The 21,969-nt window shown below is 43.1% G+C and overlaps 1 protein-coding gene across 3 annotated transcripts in view; it reads left to right on the forward strand.

The window, feature by feature from the left end:
* Positions 1-21,969, forward strand: part of SLC16A1 (solute carrier family 16 member 1) — a 203,703-nt gene that overhangs the window by 123,912 nt on the left and 57,822 nt on the right. The window contains exons 1-2 of one of the 3 annotated variants that reach the window (XM_078644439.1): positions 8,460-8,643; positions 13,032-13,106. The exons of 1 other annotated variant lie outside the window; for it this stretch is intronic. The gene's annotated coding sequence lies outside the window, so the exon portion shown is untranslated. Of the gene's footprint in view, positions 1-8,455; positions 8,644-13,031; positions 13,107-21,969 lie in introns of those variants that run through there. One more of the 3 variants, XM_078644438.1, reaches the window with a different exon arrangement.

A 21,969-nucleotide genomic window follows, 5' to 3' on the forward strand; every position in this document is an offset into this window, starting at 1 on the left:
GAGCTATATAAAAGTCTAAGGGAGGAAACAACACCAATGCTCTTAGATCTATTCAATGGTGTTATGAATACCGGAATAATACCTGAGTCCTGGCAAGAAACCAATATAGTAATCTTTCACAAAAAAGGGAAACCGAAGACCAACCCGGGCTCCTATAGACCAATATCATTGATTAACAGTGATAACAAGCTATATGCCAAAATCATGGCCACTCGCATGGGAAGGATCATTGCGTCCTTGGTTTCCCCCTGGCAGCATGGGTTTATCCCAGGAAGAGGAACCACAAATCATATTAGGAGAGCTATCACCTTATTTGACATCGGTGCTGCTAGGGGGGAGGAGGTCGCAATGATCCTCCTCGATGCAGAGAAGGCATTTGATCGCGTTAGATGGAGTTTTCTATGGAAGGTTATGGAGGCAAGGGGATTTGGCCCTAGATTTTGTCAAGCCATTCAGGCTATGTATTCATCACCTACGGCAAGAATTCAATCAATGGGGGAAAGATCAGATAGGATCAATATAACAAGGGGTACGAGACAGGGCTGCCCATGCTCTCCAATCTTGTTCGCGCTCTACATAGATCCTTTAATTACACAATTAATGAACAGTGCGCTTATTAAACCAGTAATATCAAATGGGTTTCATACTAAACTTCTCGCTTACGCGGATGATTTAGCAGTCATTACAAAAGATCCAGAGCTAGCTATGAGGGAGATAGTCAACATAACCGGTCATTTCGGAGATGTGTCGGGCTACCGACTAAATGTGGGTAAAACACAGGTTTTATGTTCAAAAAACATAGCCAAGGTGGATGGAAGATATGTAGGATCTGTAGTTTACCTGGGTATAACAATAAATGCAGAACCAGGTAAAATAATTGAAGATAATTACACCCCTCTTATCAAATCTATGGAAACAGATCTAAAAAGAATGGACTCATTACAGCTGTCACTGATTGGGAGGGCTAACGTTATAAAAATGACAATGTTTCCTAAGGTGCTTTACAAATTAAGGTCAATCCCATTTAAAATTGAAGAGAAAATTATTAGGAAAATTGAGGCCATTTTCATGAAATTTTTATGGCAATACGGAAAAATAAGGCGGTCAAATAGATATATGTCATTACCACAAGATAGAGGTGGGTTGGGGCTGCCAGATATTAAGAGCTATCATCCTGCATGTCTCCTCACAGACATGGCTATTTTACTCCATCCGGGGGGTCCAACCCTCAGGCAGGCGGTGATACCATCAATTTTTCAGCTATTGGTGGGAAGCGAAGCCGTAGGGCTTTTATTAAGGAGAACTCAGAGGAGTTATTACAAGGAAATTGGATACAAGACGCTTGAAGGTGTATGGTATATATGGAAAACTGCTAAAAAAGTTCTAGATATACCTACCATCCATCATCGTACACCACTTTGGAATTCAACACTCTTTCCAAATCTTAGTAGGGATGGAATGTGGCGTCATTGGGAGAGTCATGGTATAGTGGAGTTGGGGCAAATAATGATCAGAGATCAGTGCAGAACACTCGAAGAACTTACACAACACTATTCATTACGAGGCTATCAAGAGTTCAAATACATACAGATTGTTAATAGAATTAAATCAATTAGGCCACGTATCACTTTGCTCGGGAAATACGAACTAATTGAGTATTTGAAGTCAGGGGGCCATAGAATTAGAGATATATATAAAATATTTAACGACGCATTAACTGACGATATTGGAAAAATTGAAACCGCATGGTCCAATAAATTGGGAGATCCCGAAGTAGACCTTGATAAGGCGTTAGCTATGGATAAGAGGTTTCTGCGCTCCTCGAATCTCAGAGCCCAACATTACAAAACCCTATTTAATTTATACTATACGCCCGAAAAATTATTCTCGTGGTGGAAAGCGACAGATAGCAATTGCCCCAGATGTGGAAATGGCACAGCAGATCTTATACACATGTTCTATGGCTGTGAAAAATTAAAAACTATTAAAATTGAAATAATACGTTTTTTAGAGGGGGTACTTGATGTCAAAATTAACCTATCCCCAACCCTGATAATAATTGGCTGTGATGTGAAATTAAATATGAGTATTGAGGCTGAAGCTTTAGTTTTTATTTCTGTAGCAGTACTTAGGATTTTAATTAGCGCAGCCTGGAAGGATACAGAAGCCCCAACTTTTCAAATGTGGTTGTGCAGAATGTTGGGGATACATAATATTGAGGAAGCATTATATGATTTAAAGGGGGCGAAGCTAAGGGATGTGGGCAAGCGACTTTGGGCTCCAGTGGCTACTTGGAGGACAGCAAAACTAACTACAAATGAATGATTTACTGGCTGTGTAGATATTTAACATCTCAAGTGATTCTGTAATGTTTATTACTCTTTCTGTTTTTTCTCGCATGATGGTATAATGCTATGCTTCTATCTATGTATGTATTTATATATCCATTTAGGAATATGTATTTACCGGTATGAACTCTCAATAAAAAAAAATTATTTTAAAAAAAAAAGTAATCTCTCCTTACCTCATGCGCTTCCCGTCTGCTCCGTGACCGGCCTATATGGTTGGAGGCCCGTATTTGAATGCTGACATCTTCACAAATAAAGGTTTTTAAAATATATGGAACTAACATCATAACAGTCACTTAGATTGGTAGGTTTTCGAATAAAGGCTACTATCCTCAAATAAATGAAGGGCAAATGAAGTGGAGCAATTTTTATTATGAAAAATTAAAAAGACATAGTACACAGAAATAATGCGAAAAGAATAGTCAAGATCTGTCGTATTTTACATTCCTGCAGCATAAGCAATAGGTAAAGATCCTGATATTTAGATGTATCTATGAATAGGACAGTAGACCAGACCTCTTTTACTTCACAGCCCCCTTGTGGATCGAAAGCGCGCCTTTTTCAAACTAGGAATCTTTAATTACACTACAGTTGTAAATTCCCCGAAGAAGTACATTAACCCGAAGTATTGTTAGTGATGAACCCCGAGTGCATTCTGGTCCTCGGAATCCTAAACATCATAATCCTTGTTTTACCCACCCCGTGTATCGGAGGAGTTTTTAAACGCTCCTAAAACTCACCAGAGGAATGCCCTCAAGTCTAACGTTAGGCAAAACGCATACTATTGAAGGCACGAAAGCCCTCAGTGAAACTTGCCACCCCCCAATAGTTTCCATGCTCTGCGAATAGGAACGACCCTATACCACTGTAGACCATTTCTTTCCTTCAAATGAAAACATGACTCCGTCACCCCCCCCTCACCTTATACTGAATACCGCTGGCTTTTGACCCTTTCCTACATGCGGTCTGTACTACCACCCTCGAGCGATCTATGTAATAAACAGCCTATCATCGGTTGTCTTTGCCGCACTACCAGTACCTCTGGGCTTCAATGCCGAGATGCAAGGTACTACATCCCAAAGAGATAAGTCAGGTACGTGGTGGGTAAAAACATTTTCGTGTTTACGCGCGCTGATGTGCTTTGAACGCTGCCCCCTCCCCCTCTTTTCTTTTTCTGCAGATTAATATCGGAATTTCAGCTGAAGTATGGAGAAGACCTAAAACGCACCGTGTTCCACGCAAAAAGAAAAATAGGCTAGCTCTGTGAGATGGTACATTGTATACAGGAGCTATCTCTGGGAGCGTGAAAAATTTGTATGGTATGAATGTGCGCATGGGCCCTGATTTGTGCCGTATGAATGCTTATGTGTGGCACACGCCTGGGTTGACAAAAGAATGCTTTCTGTATGACTGAGGTGTTGATCGAACGGTTAATGGGCTAGGAAAATTAAGCCCGAACATGGTACCTGCATGTGAAAGACGAATAAGAGTATAGCACATTCCTTAATTAGAGACGACTCTTTCTCTCTGGAGCTAGTAAATCGGAGAATGGCCTACACCAAGAAACTTGAAGGGTTACTGCAGTACAACGAACCTGACCCCAACCGATATCCCAAATGTATACCCAAAATAATGCGCACCAGTGAGTCAATTTATGCGCTGACTAAAATAAGAGAAGTTAAGAGTACCCCGGGTCGAGGTTCATCCAAAATCCCCCTCAGCCCAGAAATTAGGGATATTGTCATGTTTTAGATTTACCCCCTTCTTCTTCCATCCTCATAGAAAAACCGGAATTGTACCATTATCATCATCATTTGCTAGATGTTGGAAGACCCCACCGTGAGTATAAGCACGACTGGACTAATATCCGACCAATTAAAAAGGAGTGCGTATTTTTGAAAAAGAGGTTACCAACAAAAATTGTCTACTATTAGGAAGGAAGGAGAATAAAAAGAGCTCGACCCCCAAATGAATTAAAGGGAATACTGAGAATACGCAACACGCATGACAAAGTCCTTTTGCCCAAAATAGCTCTGTGTCTTGTCTTAGGTTTCCGTACTTGATGTATGTACTGTCGCACCCTATCTGGTATTTGTGTGTACGTAAACTAGGAATTTATGTTTTCCCTCAGCTTGTGTTTTTACACGTAAAACTGACCCGTACTGTTCTATGTGTGTGTGCACTGAATAGCCTATTATTATACACGTTTTTCCTCTCTCTCTCTCTTTATGTTGTACGTGTACTAATATCCTATTTGGTTCGCACGACGCTCTCTCCCTCTGAGGGCTCCCTTGCTCCCTTTTGAATAAATGACGACACTGTACCTCGCTGTTACATGTATAATTGGCTTTGAACACGACAGTGTTTGAACAAATTGACAGAAACAAAACGATTGTATCTTGCCATATTACTACCTCTCCTTTCTGTAAAATGATGGAACTTAATTGGCTGAGAAAGAAAGGACAGGTAAGACGACTGATGTCCCCTAATCTGGCCCTTAAAAGGGAGCTATATGTCAGTGGGTTTTTTTGTGCTTTAGTAACACCGCCTTCATCATTCAGATTACCACCGCCCATTGCACAAAAGTAGAGTGTCCGAAACGTCCCCGTTTTTCCAGAATGGTCCCAGTTCTGTACCAGCCATCCCAGAAAACCTTAAAGAGTGTAGCTGATGACCTTGTTTTTAAAGATAAATCACGTTAGCGAATGTAACAGGAATAAACACCAAACAGACATGATGATGGAAAATAGTAAAAATGCCTGCAAACCTGCACCACAGCGATGATTCATGAGTTAATAGCATACCCCGATGTAAGGATTAATAAACATCCACCCTATCGTGACCGATAAACGTTTCCCCAACTACTTGGGGTTGGGAGAGAAATTGAAGTATGTGAACGTCTTCCCCTGCCAGTTCTCTAAGACTTGTTTTTGTACTTATTTAAAGATAACATGCAGTCGTCGGAGGAGAGGGGCCGGATGTAACGCACAGCCTGGCTGCAGGTCTGGGAACATCTATGACCTCGACCAAGGCCGAGCCACAGAGCAAAGAGATGCGGGACGAGGCACCATTCTCAACATGGAAAATGAAAGAAAGAAGGGCTGTACAGAAGCCCCTGCATGTTGACCAGCTCGTGCCGAAAGTCCCAGCCCATTGAGCCCGATTGATGGGCCCACTTGCTTGAGATTTCTGCCCTCCTTGGTCCATTTCAGATCTGATCCCACTCCACCCTCTCTTCCCTCGGCCTCCCAAAGCACGCCCCCATTCCCCCCCCCCTTTTTTCCATATGGAGTTTTTTTTTAACTTGACTTCAAGAAGAAACACAGCACAAAGATAGAATAGGGTTTGTCACGAAAGAAGAACGGAATGCGGGTACTCCGCCTAAAGTACCTATGGTAGATCAGTTAGGAGCAAGACAATCAGGACTGTGGTCCGAGAGCAAAGAATGGCCACACCCTGCAATGCGAAATCTGGATTAGAGCTGGACGCATAGCTCCACCGCCGGTGCTCAACAGTGCCAACGAAAAAAAAGAGGAAGAACAATGAGAGCCTACCAGTGATGGCTCGCTGTAATAAGACACTGGAAAGAAGAACCTGTTTTTGAACATTAGCACCCCTTGACTGTCACTTGTATTAAGTTGAATTCCTCTCCCAACCACTTTGTATTGATTATCACCCAATTGAGCTTTCGAAACCTTACATCGGTCACTTTCAACTGTGCATGGATAACTAAGAAAGCGTCAACTCTGTATCATGATGATTATAGAACACCAGTCATACACATGAACATGCTGTCTAGTTTTGATCCCCACGGAGTCCAGACCTCAAGTAATGTACTTAATAGCCCTTATTCTGCCAGAACATTTTTTTGTTTGTATGACATCATGTTTGTATTCGAACGAGTTCCCTACATCATCTAAGTAATGTCCCCATCTCCAGGTCTAATGTATGACACAGCTAATTTAATTTTGTATGCACTGCCTCCTCGCCTATCACCTTGACTACATATGGTTATGTACGAGTCTGTCAGCATTGATAGCAGAATTATTTCCATCTGCCTGTAATGCATATGGGCTACCAAAGCGAATTGTATAACTAATGTCAGCTTGTACATCCTCACCTGTGACATGAACAGAAATGAACTAACTTATGATAAAAACTGGGGACTTTGGAAAATGACTAAATTAGGTATACATAAGCGGCGTTCATTTATGTTCACCACAGCCACTGTTGAAAGTAAAGTGAAAATCGTGAAACAGTGGCCACGCCATCTTGTCCCTTTTTAGGCCCCTTCATGCACGTAAGTGGCAGCCATTTTGTGTGCCATAGCCTCTCTGCCCACTGCCAATAGCCTGCGTGTCTCTCTCCCCCTCACTCCCCGGCCTCGCAAGCATCCCTCCCCCCCGCGCCCCGACAGCCCCCGGTCTCTCCTGCTTGGGCCATAAACGCACCTCCAGCGCGACCTTGTCTCCGAGCCACATCCCGTGCCTGAACCCCCTCACTCTTTCATCTCATTCATAGTACAGGCCCTTTGATAGCCTCTTCCTCCCTGCCCGATTGTCTGGCCTGATCCCAGGCCATCACCTAGCCCAACAGATGCAGTTTATTGCCCCCTACAGTAGGACCTCGCCTCACATCAAAGGAGCGGGGATTAATCAATGCCTTCACACCCCTAGATCCGACCGATCGCCCGCATTCCTGTTCCCAGCGGAATGTCCAGCTGCGCGATAGCCATCATGCTGAGATTTGGGTGGGGACCCCTACTGTAGATATGTGTGAGAACGGGCCTGAACCGGGGATTCCAAGGATGCCTTTTCGTACTTCAAAGCAATACCACGGATGTCATAAATGTAATAAAGCCATAAACTTGTGTATAAGAGGCCAGGCCTCAGAGATGAGGTTAGAGCACCTCGAGAAGATACCCTGTTGTCTGATTTGACGTGTTCTGATTCCGTCGGAATAAACTCCTGTTTCCTGCCTTCCAGCCTCCAGCGCCTGCCTCTTTGTTTGGTAATATTGAATGGTGTGAGAGGCGGCTAACGCCGGGCAAATACTGAAGGGTTCTTGGTCGAATTCGACCCTACCTTTTTACACACCTATATGTCAATGCAGTGACTTGGAGTCTCCGAACAGTGTAATGGAAAAAACCTTTCCACGTGCTCGCCATAGGAACTCAAACTTTTATGCATCACCAGTTTTAAATGTCACCAGCCGCCCCTGGACACCACGTGTGCCTGTTGTAGATGGCCCTGCCAGTTTTATCTGTGGCCCTATTAGTGGACTCAATTTAAAATCATTTCTACAGACTCCACTGTCCTGAGAACTTTAGGCTGGACGGCCATTTAAGCATACAGTTCTGCGTGGAATTGCATGACTGGATATTTTGCGTGACCATCAGTGTGTGTGCACTGAAGGTTTGTATTGCTCCTTTCTTTGTTATTTCTTTGTGCGAGCTGTAGTACTCTAAGAGCTTTCTATTTGAACAACGCTCACCTCTTTTGTGGGAATTCCATGTTTTTATGCATCAGTGCTTAATTTGAGTCTGTGGCTGCACGTGTGGCTCGCCAGTACTCAGTTTACAGACCCACGTTTATATTTTCTTAAAAGACTTTGGTTCAGACCAAAAGAAAAAAAATGCAAAATGGGGAACAAAGGTGGAATAGAAAGACAGCGAAACAGGAGAATGTAGGGATGATAAATAATCTGTAAGAGTGAGAGAAAGAGGCAGGGAGTGTCTGGTGATGAATTCAGTATTAAGTCCATTCCTTTGTGTAGATTCCAGTAGCCTACGCAATGTAGCGTGCTTTTCTTCTGATTCAACTAAAACAGTGTAGAATTTTCTACGTGATGTCGCGCAGTAAACTCTGTAATCGGCAGCTCTGGATGTTATTCCATGTATGTGCACAGTTGCAGTTTTTGTTCTCCTAAGAGTTTTCTTTTATTCACAACCAGTATTTACAGAGTTTCTCTACGAGTCGCAACACTGTGAAAGAGATGCTCTTGTGACTCCTAGCTCCAATTGAATTGACTGTTTCTGCGCAGAAGGCGGAGCCGGGGGGCCGGGCCGCCAGGGCGAACGCTCATTGGAAGATGTGCCGCCTACGCACGAACCTGCTGCGTGTTAGCATGCGTACTGCTGCTAAAACAAAAGTTGAGCAAGGAGGCAGGAACGGACGCCGGTAGCAGCACGTTCACTGCAGCTGAAGCAGCGCGGGCTAGAGGCTGAGGCGAGCTGGTGGGGGTCTGCTGGCGCCGACCAGCGTTTCCCGCGGCCATCTGTGGCGGCCCTCATCAGGTAAGGGTGCTGGAGAAGCGCGTGCTCTTTTTCTGAGTGGTGAGGTGGCGCTGGCGCGAGCTCGCAGAGCCCGTTATCGTCATAGGGCTTGATGGAAGGAGCAGCACGCGGCTGGACTGCACGAGGACAGTGGCTGTAAAGGCCCCCTCTCTGGGCGGGACTTGTAAGAGGTCGAACTGGGTGCCCTTTTGTATCCGAGTCTAGGGTGTTAAAAGGCGCCCCGGCCGGTTATGTGTTGTAACTGGGACCTTACGTGCCTTGTTACTGACATATTTTATTGGGTATGGTCTGTGGTATTACTCGTGCTTGTGAGGGGGTTGTTTACCTCTGATTGTACATGGGTTCTACCAAGCGGCAGTTTCTGTGCGAGATATTTTTGGGGACAAAGTATAAATGCACATTTTAAGGCTCCATTTTGGGGGTGGTCGGATGACTATATTACAAAGACCCAGTGCGGTCATTTGAGGGTCATTTCGCGTCTTGAATGAATATACGTGTCATCGTGCTATCTGTTCACTGAGGATAGGCTTGAAATAGGGACGGACCTGTCGGGGCTCTGACCGAGCTGGAATTTTAAAACAAAAAAACTGATCTTGATTCGGGACCGGGCCCTTTGTTCCCGTCCCCCACTCTTGCAGGCAAAAGCACTGATCAATTACTCAACAAAGACTGTAAAGCCCCTTCATGTAATACACGTTAGCAGTCTTGTTTACATTTTTTACATGTTTTTCTTTGTCTTGTATACCTCGAGTATTTGCTGTATCCAGATGATACTGTAGTCTCTTTCATGCAAATTAACACTCGTGTGCAGTGAACTGAATTGCTGCCTGTTTGGGTAAGTTCATGATGTTGGATGTTTATGATGAGCCACAAAAGAGGGCTCTAGAGCTGAGGGTGAAAGGAGTGAGCTTCATGCACTGCTTGGCCTATCTAAAGAAACCAGTTACATATTTGCATGTGTTAATTATAATTATAATTTTATGTTAAAGTGTGTGTGAAGGAGGTATACAGCTATTAAAATATGGACAACAAATTAGAAGAAAATGTGCTTCCAAGTGAGGGAATAGGTTGTCTATGCACAGATGGGTGAAGTGAAGATGAAAGAAGATACTTGCAGATGGAGAGTTTAAAAAGTTGGTATTGAAGAGGAAATGTGTGAAAGATGCCGGTAGAGTATTTCGAAAATGTCTAGGTAGAAAAAAGAGCTCTGTCTAAAAGAGTGAGAGGCTGTAGAGAAACATGGTGTGAAAGGGATAATGGGAGTCACTAAGACATTGTTACGAACACTACAATTTAAACTCATTCATTTTACTCCTCCTCATTTCTGATATCACACCAGGCACGGTCCTCCAGATTTGGTGAGCATGGTAACTCCCGACATCATGACACACTTATGAGTCAAACATGCTTTTTTGCGCCCGATTAACTGAATTGAGGAGGATTAAAATAACTGATCAAATCACTAGAGAAATTATTGGGTTTACGGGTTCATTTGCTGTTGTATATTTCAAGATATACAAGAAATTGTCATCAGTAAAGGATGAAAAGGAACATAATTGTTATCTAATGAGCCTGAGAACTGGGTAGCCTGGAAATTATAAATTGAGGTAGCAGTGGTTGTGTAATCCTATACAGTATTCCACTGTTCTGATGCTAAAAGTGAAAATGTAATATAAATCCCTGAAGAACTCTTTTAGGACGAAATAACTTGGCTATGACCGAATACGAGGATTAGAAATATTATCAATAAAGAAATCAATTTTTAGAAATGAAGATGGAGTCTGTGCATCATGTGATATATTGTTGTTGGCCTTTATCAATGATCTTAGATAAATATTTGGTGTTGGGCTGAGTCAATAGTATAATTACTAAAATCATTGATCCCTGGATGCAATAACAGAACGCACAAGGTACCCATGTAATGCTCATAAGGCACCCCGAATGTTGGTAAACATGTTTTTAGCCTCTGGGAAAGGTTTCATAGTTATGCCTATTTGCCACGCCCCCATAACCCCTGACCCCTATTAGTTATCCCACTTAAACCACAGATAGAGGGTGTACTCAAAAGATTGAGTTGATCCCATTAAAGTATTTTAGGGTGGTGAGACATATTTGAAAAGAGGATGCCCATTCAAAGGTCTATGAGGATTTTGCTCAATATTATGCTAGATATAATAGAAAACCAGAGGCCCTGGGTTGGGGTCAATTTGTGCGTTCCTATGTAGGAAGGAGTGCCTAGGTGTTGTCTTTGTGGTATCTGGTGGTACTGCATGTCTTGGGGGCGTGAACTAGATATAAGGTTGGTAATCCCTGGGTGTTCTGTACAGGCATTTAGTTTGACGCAGGTTTCTAGTGCTACTGTGAGTAGCCACTGGGATGTCCTTGAGAAGAATGCGATGAACTGTATTATGGAAAGTGGCCAGGGGGTGCAACAGGTATGTGCGCCCCCTTTACATGCCCTGCGACACTTTGGTGTTAGATAAAGGGCTGCTGGTGCTTGTGTGTCCCTTTCTGTAATACATGTAGCGCTGGTAAGCATATGGCACCATTTCTTTTACCAGAGGGTGTTCCTGTGCAGATTAAGGAATTCCTTTACCTCTGCACCGCGCGCCGTTACGCAGAGGCAAAGAAGCGGCAGGAGGCGTACTGCTAGAGCGCCACTCTTTCAGCGCTCCCACTGGTGTTTGCTCCCGTCCACACCTGTTTTAAGATGCGCCGTGGCAGATGCAGAAAAAGTGCCCCATATGCGTTATAGTGTCCATGATAGTCCACAATATCTCCTTAATGTGGGACTGGAATTGGGTTTTTAATCAGTCCTTATTCCTTTTGAAAAAAAAAGATTTTTATTTAATAGGGCCTTACATGACTGTAACTAAACTGTTTAGTTTCAGAACTGATGTAATAGGACAGATAGTGTTGAATGGACGTGGTGTGAGGGTGGAACAGGTTAGTGGCAGAAACCTTTACTTGGTCCATTTGAAATGCTGCTACAATGTATTACAGTTCAGGAGAATACGCCAGGTGAAATTTATTAAGAACCAATGTTTCGGAACAACATTTGCAGACCTGCTTGACATCTTCGTAAGTTTTAGAGAGAAAATAACTATTTAATCAAATTCATCAAGGTATTGGAAAACCTGCTTCCTTGTCTATGCGTGCTACCCCCCATTGGAGCCAGGACTTTTGTGAAAATGCTAATCACCCATGCAATTGATATTGAGCCTTTTGAGTCAAACTTTATTGAAAAATACTTTAGCAGACCTTCCCCTGGCCCCATGCAGTTATGCATTTGCAGGAGTACGGTCAGGCAGGGTGTAGTCTGACTGGAGCTGAAAGTTGCCTATTGCAGGGTTGCTCTCCTCACCCCTATTATGAAAGGATTTGACATAATCTCTACCTCCATATTCAGGAAATCCAATAATTCTTTCAACAAAAAAAGTGTCTCTACCTCCAGGTGGTGCTGGTATCATCCATCCATCCATGTGTTTAAAAGTTTTTTAAATATATAAAATACATAACTTTTCTTACTGAACCACTGTCATCCACGATTGTTGTTGGTTGTTGTAGGGAATAGCGAAACCACTGTCCCCTTCTCTTTATATAACTATAAAATCTATTTCTACTCCAAAGTCTTAGAAGGCCTCACTCCATAATATTGGTTCAACGTGATACTGGAATTGCTTTAGAGCCCATGATGCCACTCTTGCCCCCCTGCCCCCTTTCATGGGAATTTAATGGAGGCAAGAATCTATGCCTCTCAGGTATTGCTTTAACAATAGATAAATACTGTTTGGGAATATTTTAAAGGACCACTGGGGCAGGTCCTTTTTTGGGAATACATTAAAATGATATGGGTAAGTTTGTTTGGATTGTTGTGCATCGACTGCTCATAATAATAATTGCATTGTAACTTGTTTGACTTAAGATTACTCGTATTGGGAGCGATTTCACGCTTTTAATTGTAAGCATACAATTGCATACGGAAGCCTACATGCGCGTGGTTAAGTCCAGTTTTAATAATTGAGACTGTCACGGTTTTGATTGAAAGCATGCGAGGAAGCTCACATGTGCGCGGTGTAGCCTAGTCATAATTATTGTGGCTGCTACTCTTTCACTTGTAAGCATACAATAGTATACATATGTCTTTCAAGTGTGCGGTGGAGTCTTAAACTCGATGACTCTGGCTGTCTGTCCTGTAATCAGGACTCTAAAGTAGATTGATTCTTACAGTATACGGAGGGAGTGATTGTGTCTGCCTCCTTCTGTGTGTTTTTTTTTTTTTGCCTATAGGGGTGGGTTTTACTTAAAGGGAGCATTTGAGAGTGTGTGTTTGTACAAAATAGTGGCGTTTAAATGAACATAAGAACATGTTTTTATTAACTCTTTAGTAATAAGTGATCGGGGAGATTTTGTACTGACGCTGGAAATTGGAAGACTACTGAGATTTGATTTGAAATCGTGGGGTGAGTAGTTATGACTATGCATTGCCATAGTTGATAGTCTTTTTTTACTCCTTTAGTGTCAATAGTTCATACATTATATATTTCTTTTTGGGTATATTTTGATATTATAGAAACTAATGATGAATAGAGGACTTTATCATAATTGAAGATTACGCATTTACGGCGTGGGACAACGTACATACGGTATATAATATGCACATTAGTTATTTATCTTTAATCTAACGGAGCCAGTACATTATGAGTGGTTTTGAGGGGGGAGACATATTCTTTTAGTAATATTGGTGTATTAATATTACAGGATATTGATTGTGAGGACCTCTTGTGGAGTAACAGAATAATTCTTTTGCGATTGTCTAGGACAGGTGACTATTTTATCTAATAATTCAATTTACTATTTTGCCCTAATAAGTACTCTTGTGATATGAGTGGTGGAGGCTTTTTCTATTTGAGTGCTTTTACACACTTGGGTGACTATTGGATTTGGCCCTATCCTTTGTCTGTTCTTTTCTTGCACGGGATTCCACTAGTATTAAATTGTTTATGGAAGATCTATGTTGTATCAATTGAATTTTGGTTACCCTCGTGTAATGAGCATAGCATTTATACATTATTTGTTTGGGTTGCAGCCCTGAGGAAGTCAGTGTGCTTTACATAGCACGATGAAACATGTGTTGGCTGCGTTTTGAAGATAACAATGGATGGATAAAATCTAACTGGAATACAAGGACTGTATTGACTGGATCAATATAAGGACTGGAATATATTTGTCTTCCTGCATTTGAAGGATTTGATGTTTTTGGATGATTTGTTTTAAAAATGTTGTTTTTGAGTGCTCAGGGAGAACCATTTTAGCCATCTTCACTTGTGTTTCATATTTAGATGTGTTCTGTGGAAATGAACGTGCATTGAAGCAGATTTGTGTCTTGAGTAAAAGGCTCTATTGTATCTCTAAACTGAGATCGACTCACCATTTTCTCTCCGTGATCGAACAATAGATTTGAATGAAATTGTAGGTCTCACCTACTAGACAGGTTTTAACGGTCAAGTGAAAACCTCCTGTGGACAGTGCCCAAAGCTTAGTATGCTTAGAGCTCAAGACATTGATTGGGATTCTTGTCCATTTTGTTTAGGTTCCACTGATTCTGTGGCTTTGTGTGTGTGCGCGTTTGTTTGTCCCTAGAGCCTAACCTCTATTCCGTCCTTTTATTGAATGACTTGTATTTTTCCACTGCTGAATCTGAACAATTTTTTTTCTTTTTCACAAAACACTCTGGTTGCATGCGTTTTCTTGCTCTTATGTTTGTGTCCTGCTTTCCCCACCAAAATACTCCCAATCAATGTGCTCTTTCTTGATAGCTGGCACTCCCAGTTGTGTCTGTAAAAGCAAAGCAACAGGTATATTTTTCCAAAATATAACTAAGGAGAACATTTCAAAGTTTTTTCCTTAGTGTGTGTGTGTGTGTGTGTGTGTGTGTATATTCAAACAACACTCCAGTCTACGAGAAATAAAACTCACTGGTGCCGTGGCCTCGGTGTAAGAAGACCGTGTTTTATTACAGCAACGGGTGCCCAACGCGTTTCGCAGTTAACCTAACTGCTTGATCACGGGTCCTATATACATACATACATACATCTCATTCACAAAAGGATGGAAGGGACACAGCGGAGCAAGGTAGGCAGCTTTATAATAAAATCTTCCTTTTTCAGTGCCAAGTGATAAAATTGCTTTTCGGACTGCTTGGATGGCTTGAAATAGTCCAGCCCCTCCTTCATTTGAACTGTGCACACCTGACCCTTGTGTGCTCTAGCACCTCCCCTGCAGCTTGAGTTGAGAAACTGCATTTCCCACAATATATATACACAATGAGTTGCCTGCTGTAAGGAAGGCCCACAACAGATAGGTAGGTATACGCCTCTTTATTGATGGAAGAAATCCATATTCCACACATCACCGATGCTTTGCCAGAATTAATGTCCTTCTCAACGCGTTTCATATTGGCACACTTCTTCGGGAGATACGAGCATAGTCACGGCAACTTCAAATTGCACTCCATAAGAAGGTATTCTCCCCGCCTCAATGGACGTGGCCACCCAGGTGCCTGCTGGATAATGGAGTGCACTCTTTTTTCCTTTCAGTGAGGCGCCGTGAGTTTACTTGAATTTTACAGTCTCGCCAACCTCTGACTCAGACTGCTCAGCCGGCCACATGCTTGACCCCATCTTCTCCACAAGCCCCCACGTCTCCTTCAGCCACACCACTGGACTCCACTGGACTGACCATGGCTGCATTTACTTCACCTTCCAGAAACCTACCATGCACCACCGCACCCAACAGGTCCCCCACTGCAGCTGGAGCAAAATCACCGAAGACCAGCTAAACACCTCCCTCGCCCGACGCCCACCCACTGACCCCGACGCCAGCAATTTCAGGCGCTGGATCGACAACTGCACAAACACTCTCGCCTCGCTCAAGAAACCCTCCAACAGACACACCACCAAGAATGCCAGCTGGTTCTCCGCAGAACTCCAGCCCTCCAAACAAACCTGCTGAAAACTAGAGCAGAAATGGCACCGCGAACAGACACCGGAGAACCAAGAAGCCCACAAGACCGCCATGTGCCAACACCATTACCTCATCAGAGTTGCCAAAAGGACCTCCTTCAAAGACTGCCTCGACAACAACGCACACAACAGCAAGGAGCTCTTTAAGATTGTGAAGAAACTCTCCAAACCCAGCTGCAACGCCAACGACATCGCAAGACCTGTGCAACTCCCTTGCCACCTTCATCCACCGCAAGAGTGCCAACATCCACGACGGCTTCAACAACCTGACCACCCCAACAACCAACGACTCTCTAGACCCCACAATCACCACCCACAGCGACCCCTGCTCACCTGGACCCACATCAACGACTATGTCACCATCATGATCATGAACACCATGCACTCCGGCTCCCCGTCAGACCCATGCCCACACCACATCTTCAACAAAGCCAGCGCCACCATTGCACCCCATCTCCGCAAGGCCGTCAACATCTCCTTCGAGACCGTGACCTTCCGGGAGAGCTGGAAGCATGCCCAGATCAACGCCCAGATCAACGCCCTGCTCAAGAAACCCAAGGCGGACCCAAGAGACCTCAAGAACTTCCGGCCCATTTCTCTGCTCCCGTTCCCGGCAAAGGTCACCGCGAAAGACATCAACAAACAGCTGACCCGCTACACATACAGAACGCCTCTGCACGCCTGATCCTCGACACCACCACATCACACCCCACCTGAGAGACCTGCACTGGCTGCCCGTCAACAAGAGGATCACCTTCATACTCCTCACCCACACACACAAGGCACTCCACGACACCGGACCAGCATACCTCAACCGACTACTCACCTTCTACACCCTGAACCGCCAGCTCTGCTCTGCTGACAGCGCCCTCGCTACCGTTCCCCGCATCTGAAGAGTGACCGCCGGCGGTAGATTGTTCCCCTACCTTGCCACCAAGACCTGGAACACCCTCCCCATCTTCCTACAGCAGGCCCAAGACCTACTTACCTTCAGGAGACTATTCAAGACATGGCTGATTGATTGATTGATTGATTAACATCAGCAGATGAAGATATGGCTGGAGAATATTTTAGTTCATGGAAAGTGTATTTGGGTTTGGCAAGTATATTCTCCCAATTTCATTTTGTATGTTGTGTCCTGCTGTAATGTTCGTGTAGATTTAGATGGAACATAAATTAAATCTGACCTTTGTGTTCTTTTTACTAAATGTTGACCACGCCAGTTAAGGAGCTTTATGTCCCAAATTGCTACCATATCTCTGGTTTAAATTTCATAATTTTGAAATGTCTTAGTATTGTCTCTGTGCTTTATGATATAGGTTTCTTGATCTTGGATTCTGCTGCTTTGGTGGTTAGCGCACACCACCACTGCATATAGTGGTAGTGTCAAATTAATTCTTGTTTGGTACTGATTTGCAGTAGGATTAGCCTTTCTACCCAGTCAAATCTAATTAGTTTCTAGGAACTCTGCCTACTACTTGCATCTATTATTCCTGATTAAAATTACATGCTTTACAATATCACCCTATAGTCCCAGTATGTTTTTCTATTCAGAATCACTTTTTAGTACCTATTCTATTGTTCTTCAAAGCAATATTCTCGTATTTTGCCTAGTTCCACCATCATCTCTGTAATTGGTAAAGTCTTGCATACAATTGGCATTCCATTTGGATGGCAACTAAGAATTGACCTTTCAGAAACCTTAAAGGATGAGGTTTGCGGTTGTTGGAGATGGCCCTTTTTGCAGAGTTATCCCCAAACTTTTTGCTTCTTACTCCTATTTTTTTCTCAGACCTGTCTTTGTTGGTATTAGGACTCTGGGCACTTTCCCTCTGCTGATCAGTGCTAAAGCACATGTGCTCTCTGTGTAAATTGTGTTATGGATTGGTGATTCCATAATTGGCATATTTTATTTACGTCAGTCCCTAGTACAGTGCACTGTGTGTGCCCTGGGCTGGTAAATCAAATGCTGCTAGTGGGCTTATCTTATAAACATAACTACCCCTGGGAACACGGTAGTGAAATAGTTTAGTGTGCCTGAATTCGGAATGTTAAAATACAACTTTTAGTGAGGATGATATTGACATTCTGTGTTTGAAAATACCCCTTGTAGAATTTTCTTGCTTCTCTATTCAGTGTACCTCTGCTGTTGTGTATTGACTGTCCGGCTTTGGGGTGACAGGGGCTGGGGAGTCTGGATGGGGCTGGGCTGGATGGGGCTGGGCTGCATTTAGAGTAGGGGGAGGAGATTTCCTTTCACCTGAATAGCCCTGGTCTGCCTCTGACAATGCTGTCGCCACCTCCTGCCAGGAAGTTGCACCAGAGAGGACAGAACTGGTTCTGGCTGGGCATAGACACTCTGCCTCCAGAGAACAAAGGATTTTGTGGTATAAATATTGGGGCCCAGACCCAGAACTTTAGAACTCTTTTAGACCAAGAAGACTGCGAAGAAGAGCGGGAGAAGCTGTGAGTAGGAACTACCACTTTGTTGAGTGCTTTGCTGTGTTGGCCTGCAGTGGCTGCCTCTGTCTTGACCATGAAATGACTGGACTGAACTTTCTGCAGCTTCTTTATTGAGTATCTCCAAGGGCCTGAAATAGAGATTGCCTCCTGTTCTGATATCTCAGGGACTGCAAAGACTTCACTGACCTCTGGGTACCGCTTCTGGAACTGCTGTTTCAGCTGCCGCAGAGAAGCGAAACGCACCAGACTCCGTCACTGGCTCTGTGTCCTGGCGGCACCGCAAACCGTGCTGTCCGCATCTTGCACCGCAACCCTCGTCTCCCAAGCGACCGACACCACCGAGCCGCTGCTTGCACCGTGACCTGTGGGCTCCACTCCGCCTCGCTTCACTTCGCCATCCTGGTCTCACTGACTGTTGCGGACTTGACACCCATGACCGCATTGTGGCTTGGGGTACTGCTCGTAAGTTTCGCGACACACCGCATCGTCTCACACAGCCATCTGGGCTGACCGACGCCAGCTCCCGGTAACCGGCTCTGTCGCCGCATCGAGCACCGTCTCGTCCTGCACCTTAAGACTCACCTACACCATCTGGACGATCGTCAGAGTCACTGCCTGCACCGCATCAAGAGGACACCGCACTGCTTCCATTTTGCAAAGCAACCGCGATGGTTGCCACGACCGACTCGCAACACTGTGTCAACCGCAACAAGAAAGGTACTGTTACCGAGTCTGTCCACGCTTTCGCTGGCCCATACCGACGTAGTCTGCTAGAACTGTTGGACTTTGTTGTTTCTCAGCATTGCATCCTTTTGTAGTGTTTTCACTGTATTACGGTTATGTGCAAACGCTTTACACACTGCGTCTAAGATAAGCCTGACTGCTCGTGCCAAGCTACCAAGGAGGTGAGCCAGAGTGTAACTCCCTTACCCTGACTAAGAAGAAGGGTCCCTACTTGGACAAAGGTGCAAGCCCCTGCTAACTAGAGACCCCTATTTCTAACAGCGGGGTTCTTACTTTCTTCTTTTTTTGTGTGTGTTTTTAAATTATTATTTATTATTAACAAAAGCGGAGACTTGCATGATGATAGCTCGCAGGCTGAAGCTTCCTCTTGGCTAACCTTTTACATTATGGTTTGTGGGGCATACATGTGTTTTTGCTCAGTCATCTTTTAGACTTTTACTAACTTATGCTACAGAATAAAAACTTGTGATTCCACTTGTGTGGACTGAATTGTACTTTCTTAGATTTTTCAGCAGCAATTTCTTGATCCTAATTGTGTGTTCTCCTCTTCAATGCGAACGTACAGATTTCAGAAAGTCTTCTTTTGTTAAAGTCTATTTAGTTACGGATAATAGAGGAGGGGATCCTCAAATCATGTGTTTGAAATTGGAGGTCTTTGTTGTAAACTGTTCAGGAGTCATAAAGGGTCTTGCGTTTTTGCCTTGGTCAACAGCAGTTAATTTCCTTGCGTTTTCTTACCGTGCAGTCTCTTCTTGGAAGCTCTGGTTTTTTACAGGTTTATCAAGGTTGTCATGTAGGCTAATGAGTGTTGTAAGCTTGTTAGCACATCGGAGGTCAAAAGTAATTTCTAGTAAACGATTAATGAAAAAAATGCCTCTTTTCCTACTTGTCTTTTTTTCCAAGTAACAATCTTAGTACATCGGACATTCTTTTCTTAAGTGCCTATTTAAATGAATGGTGCATCTTGCCATTTACATGACATTTCTAAAAGACGGTGAAACAGTTTGTCAAATCTTATATTAATATAGCGCTTGGCATAAGTGCGATCTCTTTATTACTGATTTGACCGTTTCTTTTCTACTAGGCAGGACAAAGAAGCTGCTGCATTAAAGGGTTTCTATTGTCTTTACTCCTTGGCGAGTGCACGACTAAAGTTAAAATGACACTTATTTGTAAAACCCAATGTTTCACTTATCTTTCAAATAACAAAATAATCAATATTGATGAGTTACAATTTTGGCAGTTCTATTCCAGATCTTGTGTTCCACTGACCTTCGTTAGTAGTTTTCTTTCCCCAGTTTTTTGTTGGTGTTGATAGATATAGGTATTTTTGTAGATAGAATAGGTATTTTTGATAAATTATTTAGCTGGCTCAAATTTAGCGGACTTATTGTGAGTAGTTAATATCAACAACCACAAAATCTGGTTCTAATGCGCGATGGGACTTAGTTCTCTTTGTGACGTTCGAAGAGGTGAATTTTTTGTTGTTGTAGTTTTGGAAGGCCAGTAGATGAGGTTTAAATCTAAGATCCTCTGGTAGCTGGCTCGTTTGTTTTGGGCTTGGCAAGAGCAAGCTTAGTATTTGACATTTCTCTTGTTTTAGGATCTATCAGTAGAAGGCTCAAATTGCCTCTGGTGTTTCTTTCTCAATGAAGTCAGGAGTTTGTTTAGAGCTTGCACCTTCCCCCTCCACCCCATGATAGGTGGTCCGGCCAAGAGGCATGCTGTTTGCAACATGCGCGCCTTTTTTAAGTTGATACCTGCTTCTCTATGAAACTGATAGGGTCTCCGAATTAGGGTTGTGGGTGAGGCGCATGCAACTTAATTTTCGTGCTCCTTAAATGAGCATTTACCGTGGCCTACAAAAAACCTTGAGCAGAACTAAGGTAGAAATTTGAAGCGATACGCTAGTAAGTACTGTATGCCCACTGTCAGTTGTTTTAGCCCCCTTGGCTTGAATTGATATGCTGAAGTGATTTGGAGGTGAAGCGGATAGTCATTTTCTGATTGATTGAATGGGTGAATTTTCTTTTCCTTTTTTTGTTGTAGAGCTTTAAGTAGTGGGCAATTCCAAAATGTATATTTGTTATAGACATTTCTGGGCATGAAGTAGTCGCTAGTATAGTCTGAATAAAAAATAAAAAAAATAATCATAATAAAGTGTTTTTTTTTTTTTTTTTTTTTTTTTTTCTTCCTTTCTTTTCAGAAGAATGGGTTGCACACTTGGAATACCTAGAAATACATTGCAGTGTCTGGTTATTCATCAAAAACAGCGCTAAATTAGATAACCATTCTAAATACTTACCAAAATAGTTGTCCAATCTTTCACATTGTTAAAGATGACTACAGCGTACAAGAACTAGTAGTGTTAATGAGTAACATTTGCCAGCATTCTGCAACTTCTGATGACCTTATCTGGTGGATCAAATCCCGTTGTATAATGTTATTGCATGGTTTTGTATTATTCCCCAAACATACCAGTCCAAGGTGTCACTAGTGTTTGTCATTTTTCATGCTGTCATATGGTTCCAAATGTTGCCGTTATGAGTGCTTTAATCCGAAATTCGGAAAAAAATTGTCCCATTTTTTAGCTGCAAATTATAGACTTTGAAAAGAAAACAATGTAATGGAGTGCTCCCATATCTGACCCACTGCAGTGTGGTAGTTAGTGGTACTTGTAGCTAGATGAGATTTCCATGCCAATTGTATGACTGATTCACAAACCTGGTACTGTCTCTAGTATGGCAAACTACTCTTTTCCCAGTTATTTTTTCTCTGTGGGTCCCTGCTATGCACCTACCTCCTCAGTTGATTGTGCTAGCTTTCTTGTCTTCATCAGTGAGGTTGTTTGCGCAAAGTGGTTGCACTAGCGCACATTATCGTTTTAGGGGGTTTGACAACATTTCATCAATGTCCGTTTATTGTTCAAATTTGGTGATTAGACCCTTTACACTGCATATCTAGAGAATTCCAAAGGTTTGCCTGTAGATCACATGCCAACATGGGGTAGCTGAACACATCTTTATCATTGTATTCCATGTGATAAGTGCTGTACCACTCAGGCCTACCGCAGACTTTTTCAGCCTCTTTCCTT

This window comes from Lissotriton helveticus, chromosome 5_1, assembly GCF_964261635.1.
Source record: "Lissotriton helveticus chromosome 5_1, aLisHel1.1, whole genome shotgun sequence".
Lineage (NCBI taxonomy): Eukaryota > Metazoa > Chordata > Amphibia > Caudata > Salamandridae > Lissotriton > Lissotriton helveticus.